The 14719-nt window shown below is 43.7% G+C and overlaps 1 protein-coding gene across 3 annotated transcripts in view; it reads right to left on the bottom strand.

Annotated features, from left to right (window-relative positions):
• METTL17 (methyltransferase like 17) overlaps window positions 1-14719 on the bottom strand; it is a 480739-nt gene that overhangs the window by 224889 nt on the left and 241131 nt on the right. The gene's annotated exons all lie outside the window — the stretch shown is intronic.

Here is a 14719-nt window from a genome sequence, read left to right as displayed (position 1 = left end):
TCACTGTTAGGAGGGTTTTTCTTAGAGGGACTCTGGTGAGCCCTTAAGGAAGAGTCCCCTATGGTGTCAGAGGGGTCTAAGCACATCCAGCTAGGACAGATTCTCCAATCTGTAGCAAAGCAGAGCAGTCTAGGATTTACTCTCAGGACAGAAAGTAGGGTGGGCCCAGGCCTGTTAAGAACTACAAGTACAATGAAGGGAATGCCCACACCGTCAGTTATAAAAAAGAGTGGTTTATTCTATATCATTTTTGTATTTATTTGCATATGGTTAACAAAATGACCTTTGCAAAAAAGAGAGCAGAAAGAAAAAAAAAGCATCATAAAAATTGCTTTACATACAATTGATCTCAATTCAATACACTACAAACACTCAAACAAATAAAAATGTGAAAATATAATATTCGTGTTAACACAAGATATAGCCATTTCATTTGATACAGTACTATTTCTAAAACTGATATATCCAGGCAGGGCTCACAGCTTTTTAAAATCTTTGACCAAAACCAATCAATGTTAAAACAAAACTTATCTAAAACCAAGCCCCCAAAAAGGATAAAACGTAATTCAGAGAGAGCACGGCATTCAATTAAAAGATGGAAAATTGTTTCAATTTTCAGAGTACAGTGCCTACAAAGTCGCAAGATAGGTTTAATTCCTTGTCTAGCACTCATTACCTCGCTACTAGGGAATACATTCAGTTTAAAACTTAAGATTTCAGATTGATGTTTCTTTGAAGGGTGCGGTTTAAGATAAAAAGGCAGCTCAATATTCTAAATGATAAAACAAATGATACTCTAGTGCTGTTCCTCTATTCTTGATCTAGCCAAACTCAAAGATGGTCCTCTTTATGTATCCACGTGGTAAAACGTTTAAGATCCAAGTCAAAGTCAGCCACAAGTTTAATACTTACTTGGAGACATTCAATCAGGACTCTGGAGGCATTGCAAAACACACTGCATAACTTAGACAACACCCAGTTATCTGGAGGAAGCAAGAGTGATCTCAGGAAGAAAAAGTGGTTTATTCTATATAAAGACTGAGCAACATAAGTATGTACAATCAGAATATATCATGTAATTCCTTCACCAACACTAGCTGATATCAAAACAGGGTTCACCCAACATGGAGGGGGAATCTATATGCATCCATGTACAAGTATGCAGCATGTAAAACATACTTTTGAGGTTAATACTCACATTGTATATTGGAAGGCACTAGGCCTGAGAATATGTCAGGAAAGGTAAGTGTGACACAGCATTGATTTGCTTGTTACTTTTTTTCAAGAGAGCAAGGTCAAAGGTTACACATTATGTGTTCGTGTTCCACAAGTCACCCTTAACAGGTGAGTAGTTATCCTGTTGTTACAAGAGCCTAAAAAGAGGTTGCCCAGGAAAGAGCAGAAGAGAAACAGCAGTTGCATAATAAATTGACAGGAAATTCACAGTCACCAGGTAGGTCAATAACATACTTAAACACACTCCAGGATGGAGAAAGCGTATAGGAAGTCACCACTAATACAGTTATCACCAATAAAGAGAAGTAAACCTAACCGTTCCTAAAATAGAAGTTTAGGGTTAGAGTGTCCCAATGTTATTCAATAGGCCATATGCCAACATGGGGTGATACCGGTTAGGATTTTTCAGAGTTTGGGAGTCCAAAGTACCAGTCCAGAGGAGGATGCCGTGTCTCTGATGCAGTGAGTCTTGTGAAGAGTTCCAGCAAAGGAGAGTAGCAAGTCCATTTCTGTGTGGTGTGTACCAAGAAGAGGCCCTAAGTCTTGAATGGGCGCGCATACGAAAGGCATAAGCTCCAGTAATACACAAAGGGATAGCCGAGCCCAGTGGACCCCTCCAAGTAACACACACTGTAGCAGTGCTACAGACTAGTCGCAGCAAAGGATGCAGTGTTCCAAGCAGGTGTTGGGATTCGCTGCCCTGGCGTCTGTGAACGAAGGCAGTCCATAGCCTTCCGGAGAGAGATCGGCAATGTCAAAGCAGGGCAGCAGAGCCCCCACACGAGGAGCAGCAGCAAAGATGGCACCAGCGAGGCATTGATTGGGAGATTTCCCAATACACCTAGTCTTTGGTTTGGAAGGGGGTTTCTACACCACAGGCAGTCCCTGCCGTGCTCAGATCAGCACAACATAAGCAGAGTGCCCAGAGGAGGACCTTTTGTCTGCCCAGCAGCTCGAGATGTCACAGGGGCAGGAGACCAGCACACTGCAGCAGTCAGGTCGTGGGCTCAGGCAATCGTCCCTCCAGGAAATACAGCAGCTTCCAAGGACGTCTCACCCACGTGGAATAAGTATCTGCAGCGCTAATGAAGCAGACCAGGTGTCTTCTCTCAGCACCCACTCCAGGGATGTCTGCACAAATAGCACGGGTCCAAGGGAAGCCTTGTAGTGAGGAGCATGAGGTGCCTGGCTGTCCCTGCCAGGCGAGGAAGGGAGCACCTTTGCAGGCTCACTCTGGTCTAAGAAACAGCGGAACCCTGGAACAGGAGATGCCTCGAGTATACATAGCTTCCAGGAATTCTTCGGGATGCTTCCTCAGCACAGGAATAGAAGGACAAGATCCAGACTGTTGACCAATTAATGGCATGTGATCTGCATTTCTATACACATTAAGACCCACACAGGAGCAGAATGGGCTCTGCCTGTCCTCCAAACATATACCCATAGTGTTTGGGACTGCTTTGCAATCAGCAGAAAACATCCCACATTCAAACATTCGCAGGCCAACCCCCACCAGACAGCCATAATGCGTTTTCAGCCCTGAATACACAAACTTGGTTTAAACCAGTAAATACTGGTTTTGAGCCATTGTGCACTCCCAAGCTGAGGATGCATCTAGCCCATGCACCTATATGGCTGCATCCTGTCCCCAGAGCAAGGCCTACAGTGGGGTGAGGCGGAGGAAGTCCCTCAGGGCTTCAAGGAGAAACAGGAAGGGGACAAAACACCATTTTGTCCTTTCAGGGTGTTCGCAACCACCTGTATGTTAAGATGGCTTGGCAGACAATTTTAAAAAAGGGTTTAATAAACCCATCTGCCACCATCACTTTTTATATCCACCCATCTGATGAGGAAGGTCGCCGCGCGATATGTACTGAGCACAGAGCAGTGCCCCCACCCTTGGGTGCCCTATGTGCTCCACATGGGTACACATTAGAAAGTGCTGACACATAACAAATGTGTGAGAGTTGGAGTCCCCATGAGACTATGGATTTACTGGGGATAAAAATCGTTAGGACCCAAAAAAGGTAATTACCAGCAATGGACCAATTCCAGCTTTACCCCAAATTTGTGAGAAGTCTGGTAAAGTGGAGAAGGGTTCCGAAACCTAGTTTAAAAAATTGGGAAAAATTACTTTAGATCACTCAGGTGGCAGAAAATGGACTTCTGCCTAACAGTCACCCATGAGGACTCCAGTAACGCCAGTTGGTGGAGTTTCAAGGAGAAGGTCCAAGGCCGTGAAGAAGAGATTGAGGGAGCCAGAAGAGCAGTAGATAGCAGGATAGCGAAGGGTGTGAGCAAGAAGTTGGACAGAGATGCCTTCAAAGGAAGGATGGTGTGTAAAGTCAAGGAGAATTGAGAGATGCTGATGGTATGTCCTTGTTGATCATCAGACTAACACTACTACATCTCATACAAGAAAGTTTTGGTGCAGAGGTATTGTGCATTTCAGAGGCCAAGGGCAAGTTCAGTAGGAGAAGGTGGCTAGGTGAGAAGGGGAAGATATGTAGAGAGGGGTGTATTTTGGGAGAAGCATATAGAGTGGGCATGGGAAGAGAAGAGAGGGATGGGGCAATGGGAGGAGTAATGGGCCCAAGAGAGAAAGAACAGTCATGGGATGGAGAAAAATATTTAAGTGCATGGTATATAGTTAGAAGGATTCAGGAATAAGGTCAGAGATGAATAGGGGCTTTGAACTGTGAGTTTGCAAGGTGGTGGTGTATACTATCCTACCAGGTAGTTCAGAAGTATCACAGGATCCTTGGCCAGGGCCTTGGGCTGCCAAACGGGAGTAAGCATGGTCTTTGACACCTTTTGTTGTGGACACCATGTTAAGAGGGATTTCTAGAATCTGGCCTGGTGGACAGATTTTAGGAGGCCACCCTAGTTATAGTGGACATGGAACTCAGAGGATAGCCAATACCCAATCAAGGTAAATGTGCAGAGAAGCTAAGGCTATTCTCAGGAGAGAACGAGTGGGGTCAGGGGTCCAGAATGAGTCCACACAGTGAAGCACACAATGCAATTTAGACAAGACTCTATAAACATACAATATTTATTCTAGGCCCTAAATAATAAAAATATTAAACAAGCAGATGTTGCTATCACACAATTCTCAATAATGAACATATATACATTCACCACAGGTTCTAAAAACGCATTCAAGTACGTAAATCAACAAAGGAGCCAAGTGATGCAGTAAAGCTGAAACAGTCGCATGTGAAATTCCCCAACGTCAGCAGTACAATCCACAAGAATGGGGGCGTTGTGCCCAAAGGTCACAGGAGCCACAATTCTTCTCTCCAGAATGCATCTGTGGCAGGTAAGTTACTTGTATTGGTAACTATTAAAAAAAATGCAACAAGGTTACTAGGCAAGTAAAATGTTTCCTTATCTTTCAGATGGTACTGCCCAGGTTCGACAACCAAAAGTCAGTGAATGGAAGGACACAAAGAGCCTTATTCTCAATGTTATCCTATGAGGACAGGGGAGTCAAATGCTTTGAGCTTACTTACTCCCTCCACCCCCTCGCCCCTTCAATTTTCCCAGATGACTTGATGGGTCCACTGGGGGGTTGCTGGAGATTGGTTTTCCCGCTGTTGGTGCCCAGGAGTTCTGGGTGTAAGGATTCTTCCGGTCAGGTCCAGGAGAAGAGTGCGACCCTTGGCAATGGAGAAATGCAAGATTCACTAATGCAGCCCTCTTCAGGATACTTGACATGACAGGGAAGGAGAGTTCCAGCTATGGCCATCGCATACAGACAACAGCAGGCGTCCTTCCAGTCATGGTTGTAAAGTGCTTCCAGGACAGGATTCCTTGAGGCTGAAAGGATGACATTCAACAGGAAGGCGACTTACAAAATGGCAACCACCAAAGTTCTGGGTGCAAACGCAGAATGGCAACGGTTCTAGCGAGGTAGCCCACTAGAGAGCTTGTCAGTCCACCGGGTGGTTAAGGAACCTTTCCGAAAGACCCAGGACAACGGTCCTCGAGAACAAGCCAAGACTGGTTGGTTCCACCAGTCCAGGGGTTGAAGCACTGCACAGGCTCTTCGCAGATCAGGTAGTCCAATAGGGATTCACCAGGCAAGATGCAGGAAGGGATGCCAAGCCTCTTCGGGAGTCTTCTTCGAATCTTCAGTCAGCTGTTCTTCTATGATGGAGTCTAGGCACCAACGCTGATCTGAGGAAATGGCTGCAGGAGTTCTCCTCTTATCCAAAATCCAGCCTGGAAGCAAGTTCAAGCCCACCAAGGTTAAGGATCTGCACAATTCAAACAGCCATTAGTGGTCCAATCAGGAACAACTATTGGTTTCACTCATGCCCAAAACCCAGACTATGGCACCACAGAAGATGAGTGGGACCAGACAATCCAACCCACTTCCTGAGCCACACACACACTAAAGTATCACTAGCCAGCGAAAGCAGAAGCTTTCCTGGGCATGTGCATGACCGTATATGGGATTTCCTGACCTGACAAGGCAGGAAGAAAGTCAAACAACAATATGGCTAAAGAACAAGCGAAAATCTCCTGGCGTGACCATTTTAGGTCACTAGCCACATTTAGTAGCCATATGCAGTAAACACAAAAGTGCACACTAGAAAAAACACAAAAATGGCAAAAATATAATTGCTGCCACCAACTTGTTTTAAGGCACATAAAAGTAACCAAAAATCTAAAGTGTAAAAGGCTAGGGTGACACAAAGTATCCCCATTGTACTGCATTGTAGATGCTGTGTGCAATGTCAATAAGTTACAAAAAGTAAAAGATAAAAAGGAAAAAACTCCAGGGCATGCAGGGTTCAAGGTATTTCTAAGATGGTATTGAAAGAAGACCCGGATTTGTGGGCAGAAATCCAGGTCGTTCTAAGTAAATTCTTCTGCAACATCAGTTACCTTCTTCTTGGCGAAAATTATCCACCATAAAAAAAGGCCAGAGAGCAGAGCTATCGACCCATATCCCTTTTTGATTCCATGGGGAAATTAATGGCGTCTTTGGTTCTTAAAGACTTGACCAATTGGGCTCACCATTACCAGAGAAGGAACATTCTGCAAACAGGGTTTCATAAAGGTCAAGGGACTCCGTGAATGGTTTAGTGTTCACTTTTTTGCAGTCTAAAGCCGCTAGAATAAAAAATGTATCATTAAATTTAATGAGTTTAGATCATGTTGGAGGCCTTCGACAAAGTGAATAGGGCCCTGCAGTGGCAAAAGTTAGTTACTTGGGAGGTTCCCGGGTGGCTCCTGAACATGATTACATTGTTTGACAGTAACAATAAGATCTATGTGCGTTTAAACGTAGAAGGCGCCCTAATGAGACATTCCGGTTGGCAAGGGGGTAAGGCAAGGATGTATCCTTGTCCCCACTCTTTCCAATTATATATGTCTGAACTACCTACAGTATTGAAGTCGGCCTCCATCCACCCTCCTCTGTTAGGTTCTTCGATTTTACCCCGATCGGCCTGCAAAGGGCTTTGGGTGCTGCATGGAATTTTGTGAAGGTCAATAACCTAGCTGTACATCTGGATAAGTCACAGATTTGGATTTTCAACAGATTTAAAGAACTACTGCCGGAACCTAAATAGTAAAAGAGTTGCTGAGGTGGGCCCACTCTATTTAATAGACATGGGGAGGTTTATAGGAGGACTGAAGGCTATTCTATTTTGAACTTTCGTCTAGGGTGAGAAGCTTTTGAATGAGGCATCGATTGACTTGCAACATGGGTACCTCCATCTTAAAAGTCAACTGAAACAACAGGGATTCTTAGGAAGCCCCGACCTTACTTATAAAAATGCCCTTAAAAAAAGTTCGGAATTTTTTTTGATATTTTGATATAGTCAATTGTATGTTCACATTGGAAGTGTTGGGACCCAGGATAGGCCTTGCGCCAGAAAAAAGGGTGTGTAGATTATGTAAAATAGAGGAAAAAGAAACACGGAGGCATTTGGTTCTGGACTGTGTGTAACTGAATAACCTTAACTGAATAACATTTGTGAACAATTTTTAGGCGGTTTGTGCATTCAACTTGTTTCGTTTTTAAATGACAGCTTATGGTCATGTTTAAGGTTATGAGACACCCTGTCGCTGTCAATTGCGCCAATGAATTTCTTATTTTTGAAAAATTGGGAGCTATCCATTATCTTACACGTCAACTTCAGAGTATCAGGGATTAAACGGGTGGAAGACTGTTTTAGGACGTGCTTCTCAGAGAAGAATATTGACTGTCATGAGAATGTAATAGGTGCTATTTTTAGAGTTTTTAAGTATGTATTTTGAAATGTTATAGGCTGGATTTTAGACTGATTTGTGATAAAGGGTTTTTTATTTTTTGTATATGTTTTGTGAAAGGTTTGATATTTGACCAAATCACAATAAAGAGAATAAAAAGGGGATACGTTTCCCAGAACTGATTTTCCCATAACAAATGAGCAAAAGGGAGGGGGCGTGAAGCTGAATGCTTTAGTTCCGCTCAAAAAGTCAGTACAGGTTCAACAACAAAGCAAAAAGATTTGTGGTCCAGAGAAAACATAGAAGAAAGTTGCCTAAAGAGAAATTGTTCCTAACACACCCGCAGTAGGGATGCCGTGTGGTGCGGGGGGGCACAGTAGTTGAGCTTATGCGATGTGACTGCAGCAGGCCTCCTTGCCTGCTCCCAATATGCCCAAAAAGTCAGGCAGATGGAACCAATTGGTGTACATTAACCCTGGGGGTTCTGACGCTTGGAAGGGTGTTTTTTGTGCTAGAATTTATCATTTTTTTATTTTTTATTTCAAACCGTTGTTTTGTTAGTTCGATCAACTTTTACAACTTTTATAACATTATATTTTCTTATTGTTATACAGTAGAAACACATTTTTTATGCATCACTTCTGCAATTTCGATGTGACTATTTTTTTCCTTTCCTGTAAACCGTTCCATTAACCTATTAGGAGCAATTTATATACATTTAGTTAAAAAAAATCAGCATGATACCTTTCCTATCCATCATAAGGACACAGTTTCAGCAACTTCCCAATTACCTATTGGTAAGAAGGTCCAAGTGGTAAACAACACAAAATGCTGGAGCTTCATTGCCACACTTAAAAATACATTTGAAATTACAATGCTAATTTCATCTAGTATCAAAAGAATCCAGTTTCTAATTGGGATTATGTATGGAGCAAGCCGATTTACCAAAAACTACCATAAAAAATTCTAGCAATAGATCAATGTGCTTTACCGGAACAGCAGATATACCAGTATGGTGTTATTAACGTCAGCAGCTAGGCTGCTCCTCTTTCTTATGAAACATCTTCTCAAGTTCATTATTTATAGTTACTAGGAGTCTGCACAGAGCTAATGTAAAACTTGTGCGAGTCCCCCACATACAGGCTAGTCAAAGCCATTCCCTGGTTGCCTCAGTTAATACAGTCAGTTGCAATTGTTAGTGCACGTATTGCCTCAAAGTATGTACAAAATATAACCAGGTGTTTCAGGGTTTCTTGAATCGAACCATCCTTGCAGAACCTGCATCCTAACTGCGCTTCTACTTTCCAATGCAGTCTCCAACCACTAATTCTTTCCAACGTAAGGGATTGGTTCATTTTAAATCGAAAATAAGTTTCCCTAGCCTTATTACAGGGGAACTGAATTACATAAGGTTTGTGCGGCCGTCTTGAGGAACAGAAACAAGCTACTTCCTTATAACCCTCAAGACCCGCCATTCCATTTACCGTTTTACACCAGTCATTTTCTATAATACGATGTTTCACATAGTTTGGTCTAAATTCCATATCTGCTGGTACAAGTGCAATTTCGTCCAATAGATGAATCATTTGTGCATGGTAAATCGTGATGGAAGATCATTCAGACGCAACCATTAGTTGGCCCAAATCTTCATAAAGACAATTTGCAGGTGGATATAACATTCTGGCAAAATTAGCCAATAAGTGCCAGTTACGGCGTGCAGATAGGGCAGTGATACCAAGTTCCTGCCTTATTACGATATTTGGTTTGGATTTGGCCAACCTCAAAACCCCCTTCCACATGCATCCTTGCAATTGGTCAAGGTAGGTATTGATGTTTGCCAGGCACATATGTAAAGCAAAAAGGATGACAGACTCTACTTTTAGGATGTAAAATTGCATTAGTGGCAGCAATGAGAATTTACAAAACTTCAGATATACCATCCGCATTTGCGTGGCGAGGGGAGCAGCTTTTTTTTGTAATAGCTCCCTCCACATTGCCAGCGATTTGGAATCAGTTATAGTATAACCAAGATAACGAATTTGAGGGACTATGGTTAAAGGAAAGTTCTCAATTCTCCAATTGCGTGTGATGTTCTTCCTCTTGCGATTCCTAAATACTACTATATTGGATTTTTCCATGTTACATTTCAGATTGTGAGTCAGACAGTAAGATGCAAATAGATCCAATTTGGTTTGCATACCTTTGGGCGTACGATCAAATATTACAATATCATCCGCAAAGTCTAGCCATTGTATTTTAAGATGGCCGAGCCTTGCTGGATAGGAAATCTGGGTATTCCAAATGTCATTGATGCCACATAAATAAAGATTGAAAAGGGTGGCTGCTAAGTTACATCCTTGCTTCACACCAAGGCCGATCTTTATTGGATGTGTTGTTGCACCTTCGTTGTTTACCCTTATCAAGTAAGTGGCATTTGTGTGGAGCTTGGATATCAGTTGTATAATATATTGTGGTATATTCATAGCAGCCATTTTATTCCACAAAAGTGATCGTACAACCGAATCAAAGGCGGATGTGAGGTCTATCGACGCCATGTATAATCGGCCAGAATCCTTAAGTTTGTGTTTAGCTAATAGATGCGCCATAATTGTAGCATTTAAAGGAGTCCCCATTCCTGCACGGAAACCAATTTGATACTTAGACAAGATCTTAAGGTCTCCAATCACTGCTTGTAATTCCCCCAAGAGTAAGCTAGCAAACACTTTAGCAGCAGTATTAATTAGCGCTATTGGACGAAAATTGCATGGCTGAGACCTTACTCCTTTTTTATAAATTGGGACAATGATGGAATTTAGCCATGAAGGGGGGGTGGACACAGTTGTCAGCATGTTATCAAACAGTTTCTTAAAGATCCCTGCCCACAAAACTGGATGGCGTTTAAGAACACAAGGTAGAATCCCATCTGGGCCTGCTGCTTTTGAGTATTTCAGGGCAGTTATTGTGGCTTCAATACTAGAAATATCCCACAGTGGAAAAGAGGGTGAGGCTAAACAGGTCCATTTATATTAGATTTCTACAAATGCTGTTGGGAGGGCAAACTTTTTTTCGAAATAAGTTCTCCAAGTCTGCGCCGAGATAGATGATGACTGATCGGAGGAGAGGACAGATGTTCCTGCCCTAAGCAAACTCCAAGTAGAGCGCCTGTCTCTGTGGCAGAGTGTACTAAACATTTTTTGATTCTCCTCGTTATGCATAAAATGCCTGTGATCTCTGCATTTGTTCCGATAGGTGTTCAGAACACTTTTTTTCTCTATCAAATAATCCCCCCCATGTGGGAGCGGTTTTAAAAGTTCGCCGCAGTGCCGCCCTCTTTGATCTTTTTGGCTTCAAGAATAAAATTGGGGGCTTGCGGAGAAGAGCTTAATTTGGGGTGCGGTGCATACACTCGCAGCGATTGTATTACCTCCGTTATTATTCTAGATACAACGGTAATCTCTTGATTAGGACTGTTAGGATGGAAATCAGAACTGTGATGTAATATCAAACGTGCAGAGACCATGTCATTTACCCTATCAAAGTTTGGTGGCCCATCGAATTGACAGGCCAGGTCGATCCCCTTCTATAAACCCTTGCTGAGGGTCCATGGGCAGGTGCATTGTGTCGAAATGAAGATTTAGATGGATCATGTAATGGTCACTAAACCCAGGATCGTATATTGCGATGTTATCGGAATACGATTGCAAACCTCGCGATATGGCAAAGTAGTCAATGCATGTCGATCTATCCCCTCTTCGCCAGGTATGACACCCATCACTAGTACAAAACGGGAGGATGTCAAGTTCCCAAGATTCCAAATATTCCTGCCACAATCTGCCTCTATGCCATGTTTGGTGAACACCCCCACAGCTTAACGGGTTAGAGTTAGTTTTCATACAATAAGCATTGAAGTCCCCTCCTAATACAATATCACATGCAGGATGAAGAGCCAAAATGTCATTGAATAAAGTATCGAGCTCTTGAAATGCACATGTTTGGTTGAGCGTTGTAGGATTGTGATATAGGGATACCAAGAGAATAGGAGTTAGCCGAGAACCCTTGAGCCTAATTAGTACGGCCATCATTACAGTTGCTTTAAAAACATCCAGTACCAATATATTTAGTTTGGTATGCAAGGCTATCGCCAGACCCCCGTACGGCCGACCACATGTGCCTTGTTTCGCCTGAGTTTGGATAACAGTGAAACCGGGCAACATGAGATCGTGGGTACACATAGTTTCTTGACATAACATAATATCACACTCCATTTCTACATGCGGATTGCTAAACCATGACTTCAAATTGCTAAACCCGCATGAATTCCAAGATAGAATAGATAGAGAAGCAGGCTACTTACTGGGGAGTATTATTCATGGCTGAGTTTCGAGTGTTTTGCAAGGCGGCTAACCATGACCAATCCTTACTGGTATTAGATAGGCTTACAAGTTGTGCAATCGCCTCAGAATTAACCCCACTCTGAGAATCAGCAGTGGCCAAATTTGGCAATTGCGCAGGATCAGGCGCCAGAGGTGTTTCGTTAAATGAGATAGCATCATCGATTGAATCGAACGGATACACCATTAGGCCAATAAAGCGTAACTCGTCCGTGTATTGCAGGAGGAGGTTGGTGATAATGGCCGATTGCACCTTACATACCATGCGATGGTTTTGTATGGGTGGTAAAGTTATCCATTCAATATCATTCGTGTGCAACGTGCGCAGACCGGGTATACAGTTGAAGGCTTGCATCAAAGGCAGAGCTATTAAGTTGCTTTTTGCCATTCTTAAATGATATAATTTCCCATCCTATGATGGTAGTGGATTGTTTTGTTGCTTCCCCCAATACTTCAGGGTCCCCCACAAACTGCTCTGGCGCTGACTCCTGCTGCTTTTGTTTTTCACCTACTCCCAATTTGTTCAGCACAGGAGATGACGTCTTAACAGTCTCTCGATCAATGCTGGGATGAGGTGAATGAATGCATTCATCACCTCCTACGGCCATCCCATCAGCGGACCCCATCTTCGTCTCCCTCTCCCTATTGTTGGGAGGAGACACAACTACCTTACCTATTTGAGTTGTTTTATTATCTATAGGTTTAAAGAAGTTAGGTAGTTGCGTCTGAGATGAGGGGTGTCCTAGCTCCTCAATCACAGAATGGGGTGCTTGCAGGTGCACTTTTTTTGTGATTTTGGTGGCAATTATTTCGCCGGTGTCCAAGTCATTTACAGGGCTTTTCCATCCTGCAGACTTGCTCAGTGGCTTCCCTGCATTCTTCTTCTCAATTTTTATTTTGCTTTTTTCATTCATTTTTACAGGAGGGATCAATTCGTCTTGGGCCGTTTTTGCCGTTTTTTTCCGATCAGCTGTTCTTTTCAAAGCACGGAAGAATAGCCTTTTTTCCTTCCTTGAGATAAAGGACCGCTCTGGAGGTTGCAGGGGACTTTTCTCAACAGCAGGTTGCCTGATATCAGGAGCAGATGTAATATTGTCAAGATAAGAGTCAGTTTGGCTGGTGGTTTCAAACAGTTTGGTTAGTACAGAGGGGCTGTCTGGATAGAATTCCTGCCTCCCCTCCATGCAGGATAGAGACAGCCCCACTTTTTCCTCCCCCTGGCTGGGTTGGAGGAAAAATAAGAGCTGTTCCAACTTTTCCGCATGTAATGCAACTTCCGTACATAGTTGGGCATCCGAAAGGATGTGACATGTAATATCAGGTCTTGGGGCAATCAGGGTTTGCGCAAAAGATTGAGGGAATGAAGAGGTGACTGTGGGGGCATTCCTGACGTTAGATTCATTCACTGGGATTTCTTAATCATCTGTTTGGGTAGAGACGGAGCTGTTTGGCAGCACTTCTTTTCTTGATGGTTTATGTCCGTCACCACCCTGTCTAAGGCTATCTGCAAAAATGAAACCCTCTAGTTCATTTATTTTTAGTAGGATTTCTGTGAGTGCTGTTTTGCAATCCCTCAATTCGTAATGCGTGTACTCATGGTCACGATCCAACAAGTTGAGTATTCTTGTTAGTACCGGGTAAGATGCTTCCAGAGATTGCATGTCACCTGTGGGTTCCAGCATATCAAAACCCAATGGATGATTCAAGGCCTTTTTAGGGGGGGAATACAAGGGATCCGATTCTAGGTTATTAATACCAGGTGCAGCCCGGGTGAGGGAAGGTGGCCGAGCAGGGGAAGATGGCCACGAGCTAGAGCCAGGAAAGTTGACAGACTGGGGTACATTGGGGAGAGGTGTTGGAGAGCTGTTTACGTCCTCCATATATATGGCGTCTTTACAGTGAATATGGACATCAGCTCTTTTACAACTCGGAAAGGTAACTGGTGTCGAAGGACCCACCGATAACCTCACCCGTTTCTCAAGGGCAGCAAGTACCACCGGCGCTAATATGGAGTTGTCAGAGGGGGAGGAGGGGGTATCGTCAATGGGGTGCGCAGGCTCAGGGGCTACGGTATCCATGCGCATGCTCAGGAAGCTTTTACGCGCAGGTTTAGGTGAGAGCTTCCTAGGCGGCAATTTAGAGTCAGCGGGGGGGGGGGGGAGGGGAGACCCAACTGGTGCTGCTGCGAGTGCCTGGGCACGCGCGCATGAGAATGCCACCTCGTGTTTTATTAAGTCCTGATCAGTAATTGGACCCCAAAGCGCCACTAAAGCAGTGCTTGCACTCGTCCCAGGAACGTCACTTTTCCCAAACTCTTTAGGCAGTGACATTTTTTTCATTTTTTTGACTTTTTTTTGTAATTTTAGTGGGAGATGATTTCAAGGGGCGCCCACTGCGCAGACTTGATACCATTTAACCCAAACGTGCGAGATTGAAATACTAGTTTCATAGGAAGAAAGAAGAACTCAATTGTCCCGTGCTCCCAGCCTCACTGCCTAACAGCCCAACAGTCCACTTGGAGCCCACTTCGATGCGCACGCGCGATGCACGGGTGCACGGGTGCACGGGTGCACGGGCTAAGTAAGGAAGTCGGTAGCTGCAGGGGGCCGGGCGCTGAGAGCAGGGGGCGGAGCTACCGCACTGGTGACTACAACAAATAGAAAAGGGATACTATTAGGTTTCTGAGCACAGTGCGAGCACAACACAAGAGACTCCTTTGAGCTGCCGCGGCAATGCCGCGGCAGTGGTTCCAAATTGAAAAAAGGGAGAAACTATTCCGAGTCTAATACATTAAAGTTCATTACTTGGTGGAATATCCAATTCGGCGTTTCGCCAACGCAGAACTTCCTCTTGCGCACGGCGGT

This window comes from Ambystoma mexicanum, chromosome 13, assembly GCF_040938575.1.
Source record: "Ambystoma mexicanum isolate Mex_15411 chromosome 13, UKY_AmexF1_1, whole genome shotgun sequence".
In the NCBI taxonomy this organism is placed as follows: Eukaryota; Metazoa; Chordata; class Amphibia; order Caudata; family Ambystomatidae; genus Ambystoma; species Ambystoma mexicanum.
The sequence above is the reverse complement of the archived record's forward strand: the minus strand, read 5'-3'. Positions and strand labels throughout refer to the sequence as shown.